At 41.4% G+C, this 15,479-nt stretch overlaps 1 protein-coding gene across 1 annotated transcript in view; it reads right to left on the bottom strand.

Annotated features, from left to right (window-relative positions):
• ZNF366 (zinc finger protein 366) overlaps window positions 1-15,238 on the bottom strand; it is a 55,179-nt gene extending 39,941 nt beyond the window's left edge. Inside the window, exons 1-2 of the mRNA XM_006875270.1 lie at window positions 15,234-15,238; window positions 14,036-14,040 (exon numbers count right to left, since the gene is read on the bottom strand). The gene's annotated coding sequence lies outside the window, so the exon portion shown is untranslated. The remainder of the gene's footprint in view (window positions 1-14,035; window positions 14,041-15,233) is intronic.
• Between the last annotated feature and the right edge of the window lie 241 nt (window positions 15,239-15,479).

Raw genomic sequence — 15,479 nt, 5'->3', positions numbered from 1 at the left:
AATTGATGACACCTAACAGCAACAACAAATTGAAGAAGAACATGGCATCAGGATTGGAAGAAGGCTCATGAACAACTTGTGATATGCAGATTATATAACCTTGCTTGCTGGAAGTGAAGAGGACTTAAAATGTTTACTGATGAAGATCAAAGACACACTCTTCAGTATGGATTGCACCTCAATGTAAAGAAAACAAAAATCCTCACCACTGGACCAATAAATAAAATCATGAAACATGAAGAAAAAATTGTAACTGGACTTCACTTTGCTTATATCTACAATCAATAGTCATATAGAATCAGTAGTCAAGAAATCAAATGACATATTGCATTAGGTACATCTGTGGCACAAGACCTTTTTAAAGGTCATGGAACATCAAAGAGACATATACTCTTTGATATCCCATGCGATATCAAAGCGCTTCTTCCAACACAGATCTGTTGGTTCTTTTGGCAGCTCATGACACTTTCAATATTCTCCTTCAACACCATAACTCAAAAACATCAATTCTTCTAGAGTCTTCCTTATTCACTGTCCAGAGACATATATATATATATATATATATATATTTGTTGTTGTTAGGTGCCATCAAGTCGGTATACACAGCAGAACGAAACATTGCCCAATCCTGGGCCAACCTCACTACTGTTGCCACACTTTTTAACATATTTTGTAAGATTTTTAAAAATTCCATTACTGACTTTCACAGGTTAAAATGAATGCAGGTTTAATTTAGGAAAGTTAAGTTTTTCTTTTAAGTGCTTAATATGTAGGCCTAGTTTCTGGACAGGAGGTATGAATATAATTACTTGAGTTCTGGAACAGCTGCTAGTGTGTTGGGGTTATCTCTGCCCTCGTGACCCATTTAAAAGGAAGGAAATGAATTGGAGATATGACTTAGCACTTCTCTTCCCTAACCTTCAGAGTTAACATATTTCTTGTAGATGGAGCTCCAACTGGAACACTAAAATTTTTCTCTAACTTCCTTTGGGGAAAGTGCTTTTCAAATATGTTGTTGTTGTTAAGTACTGTGGAATGGGCTCCGACTCATAGTGACCCTGCACAGGGTTTCCAAGGCTATAAATCTTTACGGGAGCAGAACGCCTCATCTTTCTCCTGTGGAACCACTGGTAGTTTCGAACTGCTGACCTTGAGGTTGGCAGCCCGACTCGTAACCACTACGTTACCAGAGCTCCAAATATAAGGAGGCTTTAAAAAGTCCTTGGAAAAATGGAATTGAAGACAATGGAATTTTCCCACGAATTTCTTGAAGCCCCCTCATATATGTCAACTGTTTTATGTTTACAGATCCAGTAAATGATATTCCCAGCCTAGCTAAGCAACAGACCTCCCTAAAGTGTTAAAAAGCAAAGATGTCACTTTGAGGATGGAAGTGTCTGTACCTGACTCAACCTATGTTTTTTTTTTTTTTTTTTCAATTCTCTCATATGCATGCAAAAACTGGACAATGAATAAGGAATAAGGAAGAAAAATGAATGCCTTTGAATTATGGTGTTAGTGAAGAATATTAAATATACCATAGACTTCCAGAAGACTGAACAAATTCATCTTGGAAGAAGTACAACCAGAATGCTCTTTAGAAGTGAGGATGGCTAGGCTTCATCTCACTTTCCTCAGATATGTTATCAGGAGAGACCAGTCCCTAGAGAAGGGCATCATGCTTGATAAGATAAAGGGTCAATGACAAAGAAGAAAACCCTTAACGAGATGGATTGACACAGTGGTTGTAACAATGGGCTTAAACATAGGGAAGATTGTGAGGATGGTGTGAAACCAGGCAGTGTATCATTCTGTTGTACAAAGGTCACTATGAGTCAGAACTGACTCAACAGAACCTACCAACAACAATAGCCTAATTAAAACACACATGCATATTAGAAAGCTTCATTTTGCCCTTGTGTGATAACAACTGCATATTCAGTCTGGTGGGCCCCAAGACTGGTAGATAATGCCAGAAAAACTGACACTCTGCTAAAAGAAATGGCACGAATCAACACATAATGGATGAGGTTAATAATCTGTGGTAGGTATCTTTGAAAAATGTAACTCAAGGAAGTAGCTTGAAGGAATATCTTGGTGGGGGGGCGGTAATGAAACTTTTTATATCTTGACTGTGATTTATATCACGACTGTATGTGTTTGGAGGGGGAGAGACAGGACTGGCCAGAAATATCACCATAGAAAGCTTGTAAGTCTGTCTTCTGCCTATAACTGATTGGAATACCTAAAATGGGGCTTGTTGTTGTTGTTATGTGCCGTGGAATTGGTTACGACCCATAGCGACCCTGTACAGGGTTTCTAAGGCTGTAAATCTTTACGGGAGCAGAACGCCTCATCTTTCTTCCGCGGAGTGGCTGGTAGTTTTGAACTGCTGGCCTTAAGGTTCGCAGCCCGATTTGTAATCACTACGCTACCAGAGCTACAACGTGCCTAATGAAGGAGGCTTCCTGGGGAGCCTCTGCATTACATAAGACTATAGGTGGAATCCTGAACAGCATCTAGAATCTTCAGAGGTGGAAAATTTCCACTTAAAAGGATGGGCAGACCAGCCTGGAGTGGCTAGAAGAACAGAAGATACTTCTTGAAAGAAAGACAGACAGGAAAAATACAAAACAATATAGGCAGACCAACTGATTACTACAAGAACAAGCAAGTTGCTCACCCAGGAGACATCAAGGCAAGTGGTCAGGTTCCCTCAGAGCAAACCCCCTTCCAAGACTAAGACTCAATGGGAATACACGCTCTGATTGGTGATCACGTTCATCACGGATAAGGGGAAGTGAGGGAAAAACAGCAATGAAGCTACAAGCTAAACCCTGCAATGTTCAATAGACTCCTGTGAACCCGGGGGAAGACCTGGTTGGCCTGCAATGTGGCAAAACCTGGGGATTCTTGGGCCCAGAGGACTAGAGTGGAGAGTGAAGCATCCAGCTGATAATAAGACAGGGCATATGCACAAGAACACCCACACTTGCAGATAATACCCACTTGACCTGGCTTCAATGACTGGATGATCAGAGCTCAACTACAGGAAGAAAGAAGAGGAAAAAAAGAGTAATCTGATACAATTTAATGAACTTGACCTATACCTATGGATGCAGTAGTTCAAAAAAGGGAACAAATCTTTACAGCAAGAATCATTCCCACCCCTTCCATACACAGAGTAGATAGGGATGGGCAACTTGGACATTGGCTACCCAAAAAGGGGGTGGGGGGACTACAAAGGCAAGAAGTGACTGACTTACAAGCTTTCAAGAGGGAACCTAGATCCAGAGGGCATGGAGGAAGGTAGACTGTCCACTGAGTAGTATCTAATCTGTCTGGGGGGCCTGATGAAAGGAAATGTGAATAGGTCTCTTGTGATACAATAGTGAATAATTGTTATCAGGACTGATTGTGAGGGTTGGAAATGTAAAGGTAGACATTTTGTAGCAAGGAGGGGAGGGATTAACTTTGCAGTCTAGGAGCAGAGGTCCCTGGGACTATCAAGGGAGAAGAGCAGAGAGCAATACCCTACCCAGAGAAGCAGTGAAGTCTGAGATGGAGGCAGAGATGATGACATGAAGAAATGGAGCAGCTGGGGACTTTAGACTCAGAGAGGGAGAGGGGCTGTGTGCTGATGACCGGGGAGCAGGCTTGCAGGGTATACCCTTTGGTTGATTGATGATGCATGGAGGGGATTGTAACCATGACAATGAAATGATATCCGATAGGATGAATGTAAAACTAATGTTCTCCCATATAAACTATCACATAATTCACAATAAAATATTAAAAAGAAAATACTGTATGTGTCAAAATTCAGAGGATTCAAAGAGTGAATTTTACTGAGTGTAAATTGAAAATAAGTTTACAAATATAAAAGAAACACACAAAAATGCTACGCTGCACACCATTATAAAAACACATAATTGAGGATATTTGGGAAATACCCAACAACTACCAAGATGATCAGACTTCACTCTCTAAGATCAAATTCATGCATATCTAAAGAATGTGTCTAGTGACGTACACATGGTCTGTATGGTCTCTACAGCAACCACTACCCAACTATCAGCTTGTTGTATTTTGGTGACTTGCATATTGCTGTGATGATGAAAGTTAGGTTAGTGGTATTTCAAATACCAGCAGGGTCACCTATGGTTGTTGTTGTTGTGAAGTGCCATGGAGTCGATTCCGGCCCATAGCAACCCTGTATAGGGTTTCCAAGGAGCAGCTGGTGAGCTTGAACCACTGACCTTGCAGTTCAAATGGCTTTGCAGTCTGGCTCATTAACCCACAGCGCCACACCAGGACAGGTTTTAATAGAGCTCTCAAACTAAGACAGAGTAGGAAGAAAGGTCTGTGATCGATTTACGAAAATTAGCCAGTGGGAACCTTATGGATCACAACAAAAACTATCCAACTCTTTTGTTTTAGACAAGTCATCAGGTGATTCTTGGAGAAAGACATCTATTTGGTGAAGATCAAGGGAGAAGTTATAGGAAGATGGGACTGGCACAGTAACTGCACCAATGGACTTGAACATTGCAGTGATTGTAAGGATGATGCAGGACCTGACAGATAACTCATTTTGTTACATGTAAGCTCATCTGGAGTCCTGGTGTGGGGCTGTGGGTTAATGCGCCAGACTGCAAAGCTGTTTGAACTGCAAGGCTCCTCGGAAACCCTATACAGTGTCACTATGGGTCAGAACTGACTTGATGGCATTTAACAACAACAACAACAACAACAATCTATCTATCTATCTATCTATCTATCTATCTATCTATCTATCTATCTATCTATCTATCTATCTATCTTATCTATGGAGGGGAACTAGATTTTAGAAATTCAATGATATTAATTCCTGCTCTATCCCAAAAGAAGACTTTAAACATCACAGATATCAGCATTGTTTTTTTCCCCACATGCATTCTCTTCAGAAGAAATATTGTGGGGCAGGGATGGTGCAATAAGTTCTCCTTTGGCCCTGATTGCATGGTCAGTTAAAAAAAAAAATCTGTTATTGATCCAATAGTCTTTGAGATGTAGGTTACCATCAGTGGACAAGAGCATTCTAGTTACCAGAAACTATACTCCTACCCCTTATAGATCATCAGGACTGACATTCAGGACCATGAATCATTCTTGTGACTCATTTCCCCTAAGCCTGATTAACTGAGTGCTCTTAGAAAACTGAGCTAGTTAGCGACTCTCCAAACCTGCAGACCAAATCCAGAGTAGCAGTGGTTTGACCAGGCGTTGCTATTCCATGAAGTCTACTTGAGCAGCCAGTTGCCTTCTGTCTTTGACACCTTTCACCGGACATATCAGCTCAACAGGGTGGGAGACAGAGAAAAAGCTTATCCAGCAGAGGCTTTTCTGAAGACTTAGAGGGATAACCTTTCTTCCTAGAGCTGCAATTGAATCCCTCATTTCCCCAAATTCAGTGATCTTCTACTCAGTAACCTAATCTTGTGTTGCTAGTAACCTTTCTATGTAGGTGAATAATCAATCACATTTCTAAACTAAATCTGGTTAGAAAGTCAGATGCCTGCCTTGTTGTGGTGGTGGTGTGCTGTTGAGTTCACTTCTGACTCACAGGGCTTCCGAAAGCCACTGGTGGGTTTGAGTTGCCAAAAACTTGCCTTGTTGTTGTTGTTAGGTGCCATTGAGTCGGTACCGACCCATAGCACTGCAGAACGAAACACTGACTGATCCTGGGCTAACCTCACTACTGTTGCCATGCTTGAATCCATCAATGCTGCCACTTGGCCAATCCATCTCATTGGGGGTCTTCCTCTTTTTCTCTGACCCTCCACTTTACCAAACATGATATCCCTTCTCCAGTGACTGGTCCCTCCTGACAATATGTCCAAAGTAGGAGAGACGAAGCTTAGCCATACTGGCCTCCAAGGAGCACTCTGGCTGCACTTCTTCTAAAATGAATCTATTGGTTCTTTTGGCAGCCCATGGCACTTTGAGTATTCTCCTCCAACACCACAACTCAAAAGCATCAATTCTTCTAAAAAATTTGCCTAGTACCCTATATATTGTCAGGGTCCAATATTTAGTTGGGAATTTATTTGAAAAAAATCATGCTCTTATTTGCTCCCAGATCCCAAGCAGAATTTTGGTGTCATCTGAAGAAAGTAATAACTAGTTGACTTGGCCTGCCCCAGTCATCCCAAGCCAACCTCATATTAACTGCTCCCATAATTTGCAACATGGAGCTGACCTTTGGAAAATATATTAAGAAAGCCCAGTTGCCTATAAGTAAAAACTTAACTAGAGTTGACTTTGGAAGTCCAAATAAAAATGAGTCTCACAGTAATTACAGAATCATGCATTGCAAACATTTGTAACCCAGCTTCTCTATGGTCACTCAAGGCAGCCATCACTGAGTTGCTTCATGGTTTCTTCTCCAATGCTGAGAAATAGCTCTGGGATGCTATGGATGAGCATATATTGGCAAGGTCAGTCTTTCCCCAGGGTCCTAAGGAAGTTGAGTGGCTTAAAATTCCCTTTTAGGCTAAAGTAAAAGTTCAATCCTATTTGTGCCACTGCAGAACCATAAAATGTCAAAGCACAAAGGATAACCAACCCACAGGCAGAATTAGTCCTGCCCTCCTGTCAGTTCCCACAGCCTGTGCCTACACCCTAGATTAAATTGCTTCCTCATGCGATATTGCAATAATCTGCCTTCCCCACAACACTGCCATCTCCTCAAGGTCAGCAACCACTCATTGCCTGAATCCTTCCGAGTCTTCACTGGTGCTTGATAAATTTCTAAGTGATGAATTTTCAAATTGCAATATGTGTGTAGTATTAAGAAGAATTTATTCTGTTCTTTTACAATGCTGTTAAAGTGCCCTCGATTCAGTTTTGACTCATAGCAACTCTGTATAGTGAGTGTTTCCAAGGAGTGGCTGGTGAGTTTGAACCACTGATCTTGCAGTTAACAGTCCAGTGCTTATCCTACAGCACTAGGATAAAATTCAAAAAAAAAAAAGACCTAGAGTCCCTTTTCTTCCCTTTCTCTTCACCTTCTATCAAATAGGCAGAATACTTGTTTTCTTTGTAGGATTAGCCATCGAAAGGATGCAATTTACTTTCAGATCTCATTCATCTTGGTTGGCCTTTTTTGTTTTTAATTTCAGATGCTATTCTAATGGTCCACTTGTGTTGTGTCTAGAAAATGTACCTTGAAAGCAATGTTTACATTTCCAAGAAAAAGAACATTCATATTAGAATCCCTAGATCTGAACCTAACTCAACCCTTTTTCTGTATCTCAAGTGCTTTCTACCTTAAATGTAATACTATTTTAATGTGTTTTTTTATTGTCTGAACATGTCCCTGATTGTGGGTTTCTTTGATCAACTATGCATAACTTTATTCATAGCTCTCTCCCATCCATCCCAAATGTTAACATTATGCATTGAAGAAAAAGAAAAGACTATAAAGTTAATTTGTCAGTGCCCTTCACCTTGTTGGTGGCTGTCACAAAGTCATATCCATTGTTGCTTAGAAATGACTGCTAACATCTTTTAATCCTATACCAGGGACCTAACCCTTCTTCTGCTTTCATCCAAATCCTTAGTACACCAAAGCCAAATAGAAAGTACAATATATAGTGTGTTGGTTGGTTGGTTGGTTATGTGCCGTGGAGTACAAGACTGTAAATCTTTACGGGAGCAGAAAGCCTCATCTTTCTCCCTTGGAACAGCTGGTAGTTTCAAACTGCTGACCTTGCGGTTCGCAGCCCGATTTGTAACCAATACATAGTGTGTTGTTGTTGTTGTTCAGTGCCGTCGAGTCGGTTCCGACCCATAGCGACCCTGTACAGGGTTTCCGAGGGTGTAAATCTTTACGGGAGTAGAAAGCCTCATCTTTCTCCCCCGGAGTGGCTGGTAGTTTCGAACCGCTGACCTTAAGGTTCGCAGCCCTATTCGTAACCACTACGCTACCAGAGTAGAGATGCCTAATTGCTGTTCCAGTATACATTTCTTCTTCCATATGAAACAGAGCTCTGATTTTTCTTGGGGTAACAGTGTTCTTAGCAAAATCACCAGCATTTCATTTAAGGGTAACCCGTGACACCATTTTGACCAGTGAGATACAAACAGAAGACTGCTTAAGATTTCTGGGGAAGCTTTTGCATTCTTAAAGCAGAAACCACCGGTTCTGCTTTCCTGCCTGTCTTCTTTCTGCTTGGAATGTGAATATGAGGCTTGAGGCGATACAGCTATATTGTAACTATGAAGAAACAAGGTTCATGACAATGCCTTCCCTATGGTGGAGGGGAAGATAGAAAGTATCAGTGTATACATGTATAGAGATCAAAGTTTAGAAGTGGTTAATTAGTGGCTACCCAGGGCAGGAGGAAAAAGGATATTAAGGGTGATAGAAAAATAGCCTTGATTAAGGATAATGCAGTTGCTGCATGCCATCAAATTGGTTCTGACTCATAGTGACCCTGAAGAGGTTTTCTGAGACTATAAATCTTTACGGAAGCAGGAAGTCTCATCTTTCTCCTGTGGAGCAGCTGGTCGATTAAAACTGTTGATTTTGCCATTAGCAGCCCAGTGTGTAACCTATTACGCTACCAGATATCTTTGGTTAAGGATAGGGTTGCAGAACAGCAGTTACAGTAATTGTGATTAAGGGTTTATTGTTGTTGTTCAGTGCCGTCGAGTCCGTTTGGATTCATAGCGATCCTGTATAGGGTTTCTGAGGAGCAACTGGTGAGTTTGAACCACCAACCTTGCAGTTCAAACATGAGGTCCAGTGCTTATCCTACAGTGCCACACCAAGACTCCACAATTACTGTAACTGCTGTCAATAAGTTGTGCACCTGCAGAACAAAAGTTGTGTGATAGATACAGTCACAACAATGACACAAACACAAGAATAGCTATTGAGGCTGCTTATGTACAATCAGGAATCTGGTTCTGGTTTTAAGATCTCGGGTCATGGCTTCATGGAACATCTCAGCTAATTGGCCCAATAGTGTATTTAGTACTTCTATCCTACCTTCTACTTCTTTGAGTAGTGCTTGGGGTTTTAAAAGCTTGAAAACACCATCCAAGGCACAAAAATTGGTTTCTATCCACCTGGAACAACAGAGGGAAGAGAATCAGGAAGAGGAGGAGGACATGGACTGTGTGGCTAATTACCTCCATGAACAACTGCTTCCTTTGCCATGAGACCAAAAGTACTAGATGATGCCCAACTACTATTACTGAACATTTTGATCAAAGATTCAAAAGAAGAATTCTAATCAAAAGGGGGGAAATACAGAACAGAATTTCAATCATGGACTTCAGACTTTCTGGATACATGAAAGCTAGATGAACCCCTGAAACTATTGCCCTAAGGTAATCTTTAAACGTTAAACCAAAAATATTCCCTAAGGTCTTCTTAAAACCAAATAGTCGTTTAGCTTAGCCAGTAAAAACAAAACAAAAACAAAAACAAAAAAAACTACTTTCAGCACTATGCTCTTTTAGGATATATCTATGTTGTTGTTGTTTCTAAGTGCCACTGAATCTATCTATAGGTGATTAAATTGACAACAGTGACTCAAAAGCTTATATAGGAATCTTCTTGCTGTTAAGTGCAGTCAAGCTGGTTCCAACTCTTAGCAACTCTGCATAAGGTTTCCAAGGAGCGGCTGGTGAGTTTGAACTGCTGACCTTGTGGTTCAAACCAACCCTGCAGTCCTGCGTTTATTCTACAGTGCTACCCCCGGAGTTCATATTAATAGGGGAGGAACCATTTAGAAAAGGAGGGTGAGAATTGGCTGCACAACTCAAAGAATATAATAAATGTACATGTAGAAACTATTGAATTGATGTTTATTTTACTGTGTATATCTTTGAAAAAAAAAACACAACAAAATAAATAATATTTTAAATGGAGTATCAATGTGGAACTTCCATACCTGCTTGGTGATGGCATGTTTGTTATTTAAGAAAGAGAATCCTTAACCGGTTAAGCAAATGCATTCAGAGTTCTGTGGCTTGTAACTAAACACCTCCATAACTGATTAACAGAGCAAGTCAAATGTGTAATTCCTGTAACTTGACTTTCAAAAGTGTTTATAATCATGTTCACCTTTATTCTTCTTTTCTCTAAAATCTTCTAAACTCTAGTCAGACCAGGTAAGAAGCAAACTAACTCTAATTGCCTTTGTTTACACTGATTCACCATCCAAGAATATTCTAATGTTCTTTCTACTGATCCATTCCATCTGCCAGGCTGAACTTAAAGTTTAGCTTCATCCTTTAAGCTATTCCTCTCTGTTCTTATGCCCAGTTATCTCTCTCTTGTTTAAAATCCTATTCCATCACCCCAGCAAACCTGAGTTAAATGCAGTGTTCCCTTGTATTGTGCTCTGGTTGTGTCTTGGTTGTTAGGTTTCTCCCAACCACAACTTACGCTCCCTGTGACATGGAATTCATTTTCCCTTTGCATTTTGCATTGTGCTGATCACCAAAAGGGCACTCAAGACACAGTCATTGCTTGTTTGGGATTCTCTTACTATGCATTGTTATAGCTACTTTTAAAAGCGTCTGTGGCTTTAAGAGCACATGTGACCTTAGGTTTTATTTCCATCTGGGTAATCACTATAATATCAGCTTAAGGACTAAGGTGTGCCTGGCCCAAGCCATGGTATGTTCAATAACCTCATTTTCATGCGAAAGCTGGACAGTGAATAAAGAAGACCGTAGAAGAATTGATGCTTTTGAGTTATGGTGTTGGGAGGAGAATATTGAAAGTGCCATGGGCTGCCAAAAGAACAAACAGATCCATTTTGGAAGTGCAGCCAGAGTGCTCCTTGGAGGCCAGGATGGCCAAACTTCATTTCTCACACTTGGGACATATTGTCAGGAGGGACCAGTCACTGGAGAAGGATGTCATGTTTGGTAAGGTGGAGGGTCAGAGAAAAAGAGGAAGACTCCCAGCCAAGTGGCAGCATCGATGGACTCAAGCGTGGCAACAGTAATGAGGTTGTCCCAGAATTGGGCAGTGTTTCATTCTGCTGTGCATAGGGTCGCTATGATTTGGCACCCTCTCGATACCTAACAATAACAACAACAACAATCCTGGTGTGGCACTAGATGCTAACCACAGGTTGGTAGTACAAACGCACCAGCCACTCCTTGGAAACCCTATAGAGGATTGCTATGAGTCAAAACTGAATAGACAGCACTTAACAACAATTCTCCCTCAGAGAGCACAGTGACTCTGTTTGATAACCACAAGGTCAGGGGTTCGAGCCCACCAGCCACTCTGCAGGAGAAAGATGAGGTTTTTTCTCTGGCAAAGATTTATAGCCTCACAAACCCTGTACAGGGGTAGCTATGAGTTGGAACTAACTTGACAACACTTAACAACAACATTGGACTCAGGGAACAAAGTGATGCTCACTAGCCTGAAAAAGGTACAGGCTTCTTATCTGACTGACCATGACACTAGTCCTGAGCTCTAACAGAACTCACTACAAAGGAACAGAATACTGCCCACAACCATGATGCTCCAGCCACTCTAGCTAAAGTAACACATTCTTCCAGCCCTGACTCTCTCTTTCACAGCCCCAAGATTAAGTTTCCTAGTAGCACTATAGAAAAGTAACTTGATTATTCATCTGTTTATTGTCTGTCTTGCCCCACTAGGCTATAAGTTCCAAGAGGTCAGGTACCTTGCTTATGTTATTCACATATATATACCACTCGACACATAATAGGTTCATATATTAGAATCACTTGGAAAGTTTAAAAATCCCACTGGCACACACACACTCAGTAGAATGCATCAGCCCTTCTCCAAATGTAGATTACATCAGGCTCTCTGGGGGTGGGGTACAGGTATTGTCATTTTTAAGAGCTCTGCAGTTGGTTATCATGCACACCCAAGGTTGCCAGCTAATGTAGGGAGATGCTCAATAAACCTCTGTTGGATGTAAATGACAGTAAGGGAGAATTCCTGAGGGGTACAAACTTGGTTAGAGCTTTGAGTCCACCCAGAGGAAGCTTGGAAGAAAGACCTAGTGATTTACTTCTAGAAAATCAGCCGTTGAAAACTCTGGAGTTCAGTTCTTCTCTGATACATATGGAATCTCCAGGGGTCAGAGTCAACGAGCAACTACTTAGACAGTAAGGGAAGTATGAATGGACAAGGAGTGGTAGAGGAGGAATCCCATGGGAGCAGTCTTGTTACTTTCAGTCATTCCTCCCTCCTATGACCCACCCAGTCCACAATGATGAGGTGTGGGAGTAAGGAGAAGATTCTTCCCTATTCCAAGGGCAACTTGATGAAGCACTGCCCATGGCAGTGGTCATTCAGGGCTCAGGTGATCTACAAAGGGTCAGGATATACCCCTGTGGTGGTGGGGTTACCAGTCCATTATTTATGTGTAGATGTTTCTCCACACTTTCTCCTCCTCTAACCCTGCTCAGCCACCTGGTAAGAAGCTGGGCTAGAGATTTGACTTCCCATAGGGATTGCTCTTCTAACCTGCAAAGGTTGACAATGAGGAAGAGGGCAGGAAAAGTTTTTCTCTCTGCATGACTATGATTATTCTGAAAGGTTGGGCTGTGGGATTTTGTTTTTCACTTCTCTCTTGGAAACCACCTCCCAGTGCTGATTGGACTGTAGGGTAAGACTTCTTCTTGATATTGAGCAGCATTTTCCCATCATATTTAGGAGCCAACACGGACTACTTGTTTTGGCAGCTCCCTTAATGGTTTCCCATGCCATTTATTAAAAGGTTCATTTTCTTTCTTTTTCAAAATTGTTTTCTAACAAACAATTAAATGCAAACGCTTCGCTTGTACTTTGATTGATGGTTCACACCTTTTGGAATATCTAACCCATATTTTTAGAAAGAACCAGCTGGTGCTCTTGACATTTAATTCCAACGACACGCCTCATTCAATCCCTTCTCCCCAAGATAGGGTACACAGACTACGGGAAAGTATTCAATTACACTGAGCTAAGTGTCTACATTAAGTGTGGAGGAAAGCAGCATGTGGGTTTGATCTCCTGGAAGCTGAGTTAATGCTATTGAAATGGTGGATCTTAGGAAAGCATGATTGTGGCAGGGGTTTACCTGCTGTTGATATCCATAGTGGGGGCTTTTGAAACTAGGGTTGGACAAATAGCCTTGGGTCAGAGTGAGTGTTTCACCCAAAGGACTTGGCTGCAAACTAATGATATTAGTAATAATGATGATGTGGTTGTTAGGTGTTACTGAGTCTATTCCGACTCATAGCGACTCTATGTGACAGAGTAGAACTGTCCCCTAGGGGTCAGGTCTTTTGCTGGGTGGGCTTGAACCACCAAACTTTTGGTTAGTGGCTCAGTGTTCAACTGTTATACCATCATGCCTCCTTATAATGACAGCTATTTTGGTTCCTGGTGTGACGCTGTAGGTTCAGCACTGGACTGTGAAACACAAGGTCAACAGTTCAAACCCACCAAGCTGTTCCTTGCAAACCCTGTGCAGGGTCGCTATGACTCAACAGCATTTGACAACAGCAACAATTGTTTACTGAAAACTCACCATATGAAGGACTTCAAAAAGTTCGTGGAAAATGGAATGAAATCATAATGGGAATTTTACATGAACTTTTGAAGCCCCCTCATATTTAAGGCTTTTGCATGGATTATCTCATTTAATCGCTATAACAAATTGCAAAGGAAGTATTATTATTATTGTTATTTTATAGATAAGGAGTTTGAGGCAAAGCTAGTATGAGTGATTAGTCTACGGTCACAGAGCCTGAGAGTAACAGCTGGCAGCCAGAGGTTGGCAACCTTTCACTGTAATGGATCAGAGACACTGTAAATGTCTCATCATTACGAGACATAGAGTCTCTGTTGTTGTAGCCAGAGCCAAAAATCAAAACAAATAACACTGAAAGCACATGCTGTACAGTCCTAGCCTCCTCATGGAGACTCCGTGTGTTACAGAGTAAAATTGCTCCATGGGGCTTTCTTGGCTCTAATCTTTATGGAACAGATCACCAGATCTTTCTTCTGTAGCAACACCGAATGGGTTTGAACTACCATCCATTAGGTTAGTAGCCAAAAGTAAGCTGTTTGTGCCACCCAGAATGCAGTCATGTTGTTGTTAAATGCTGACAAGTCAATTACGACTCATAGCGACCCTGCATAGGGTTTCCAACAGTTCAAACCAACTTTGCGGTCCAGCGCATTATCCCACAGTGCCAAACCAGGATTCCAGAATGCAGCCATAGACAACACAGAAACAAGTATGTCTTTGTTCCAGTAAAACGTTATTTACACAAGCAGGTGGTAGCTTCAATTTGACCTGTGAACTCTACTCTTAGCCACCTACTAAGCCCTCTCTTGAGTTCTGTTGCTAGACTCCTTATACTTCAATAATCTTTTTTTAGTTCTTTTACATTTACATGTGAGTGATTGTAAACATTCATTGAGCCCAATTATACAGTGGTCTTCTGGATAAATAGCTCATTTTTCTTTCTTTTTAATGAGTCATATTCTCAATGCCAGCATTGCTCTATCTACAGCCTATGATGCTATTTTTTTTAAATGTTATATTGTGAATTATATGATAGTTTACATGGGAGAACATTAGTTTTACATTCATTCTATCGTATATCGTTTCATTGCCATGGTTCCAACCCCCTCCATGCATATGATGCTATTTTTAAGTGCTGTCAAGTCAATTCTGACTCATAGCAACTCTGTTTAGGGTTTCTGAGGAGCAGCAGGTGGGTTTGAACTGCCAACTTTGTGGTTTGCAGTACAGTACTGATCCTATAGCGCCACACCAGAAATCCTTCAATGGGAAAGGACATTTAGATGAGTGGGATTATAGAACCACACAAGGACCCTTTAGTCAAGGCCTCCAAGTGCATCACAGTTGTTGGGTATTTGTAAGATGGGAGAATGGAAGAGAAGCCACTGTTAGGCAGACCCTGTGCAGGTACTCCTCGGCTCTCCCATCTCTTAGAGTGGGTTTACATACACTCGATCCACATCAAGCTTCAAGATGGCTCCCCAAAACACCCAATGCCAAAAAGATAAAAGAATGGAAGAACATGAAGCATGATATCTTTTAACTCCCATACCACCCTTGCAAGACAGGTATTCGTGTGCCCACATTATAGATACTTATAAACTCAGGAAAAGTTACTTGCCTGAAGTCAGAGAGTAAGTGGCTGAGCTGGCCTTTCACCCTGATGTCTGCTTCCATCACCTGCACACTACCTCTTAGCCACACGGCTCTCTCTGGTAAGCTGTGCACCTCACCAGAAATTGGGCAGCGGCGGTGGTGGTGGTGGGGTCTTTTTTCATAACTTCATAACTCAATCGCTGAGTTTCAAAAGGTGACATAATTTCATATTCTTTTTCAATCTTTAGCCAATAGACAGGCCTGCAACTCCAGGGAGGTACTCACTTCTTAGAACAATCAACCCGATGA

The sequence above is a fragment of the Chrysochloris asiatica genome, unplaced genomic scaffold (genome assembly GCF_000296735.1).
Source record: "Chrysochloris asiatica unplaced genomic scaffold, ChrAsi1.0 scaffold00316, whole genome shotgun sequence".
Lineage (NCBI taxonomy): Eukaryota > Metazoa > Chordata > Mammalia > Afrosoricida > Chrysochloridae > Chrysochloris > Chrysochloris asiatica.
This window is presented reverse-complemented; position numbering and strand designations above follow the sequence as displayed.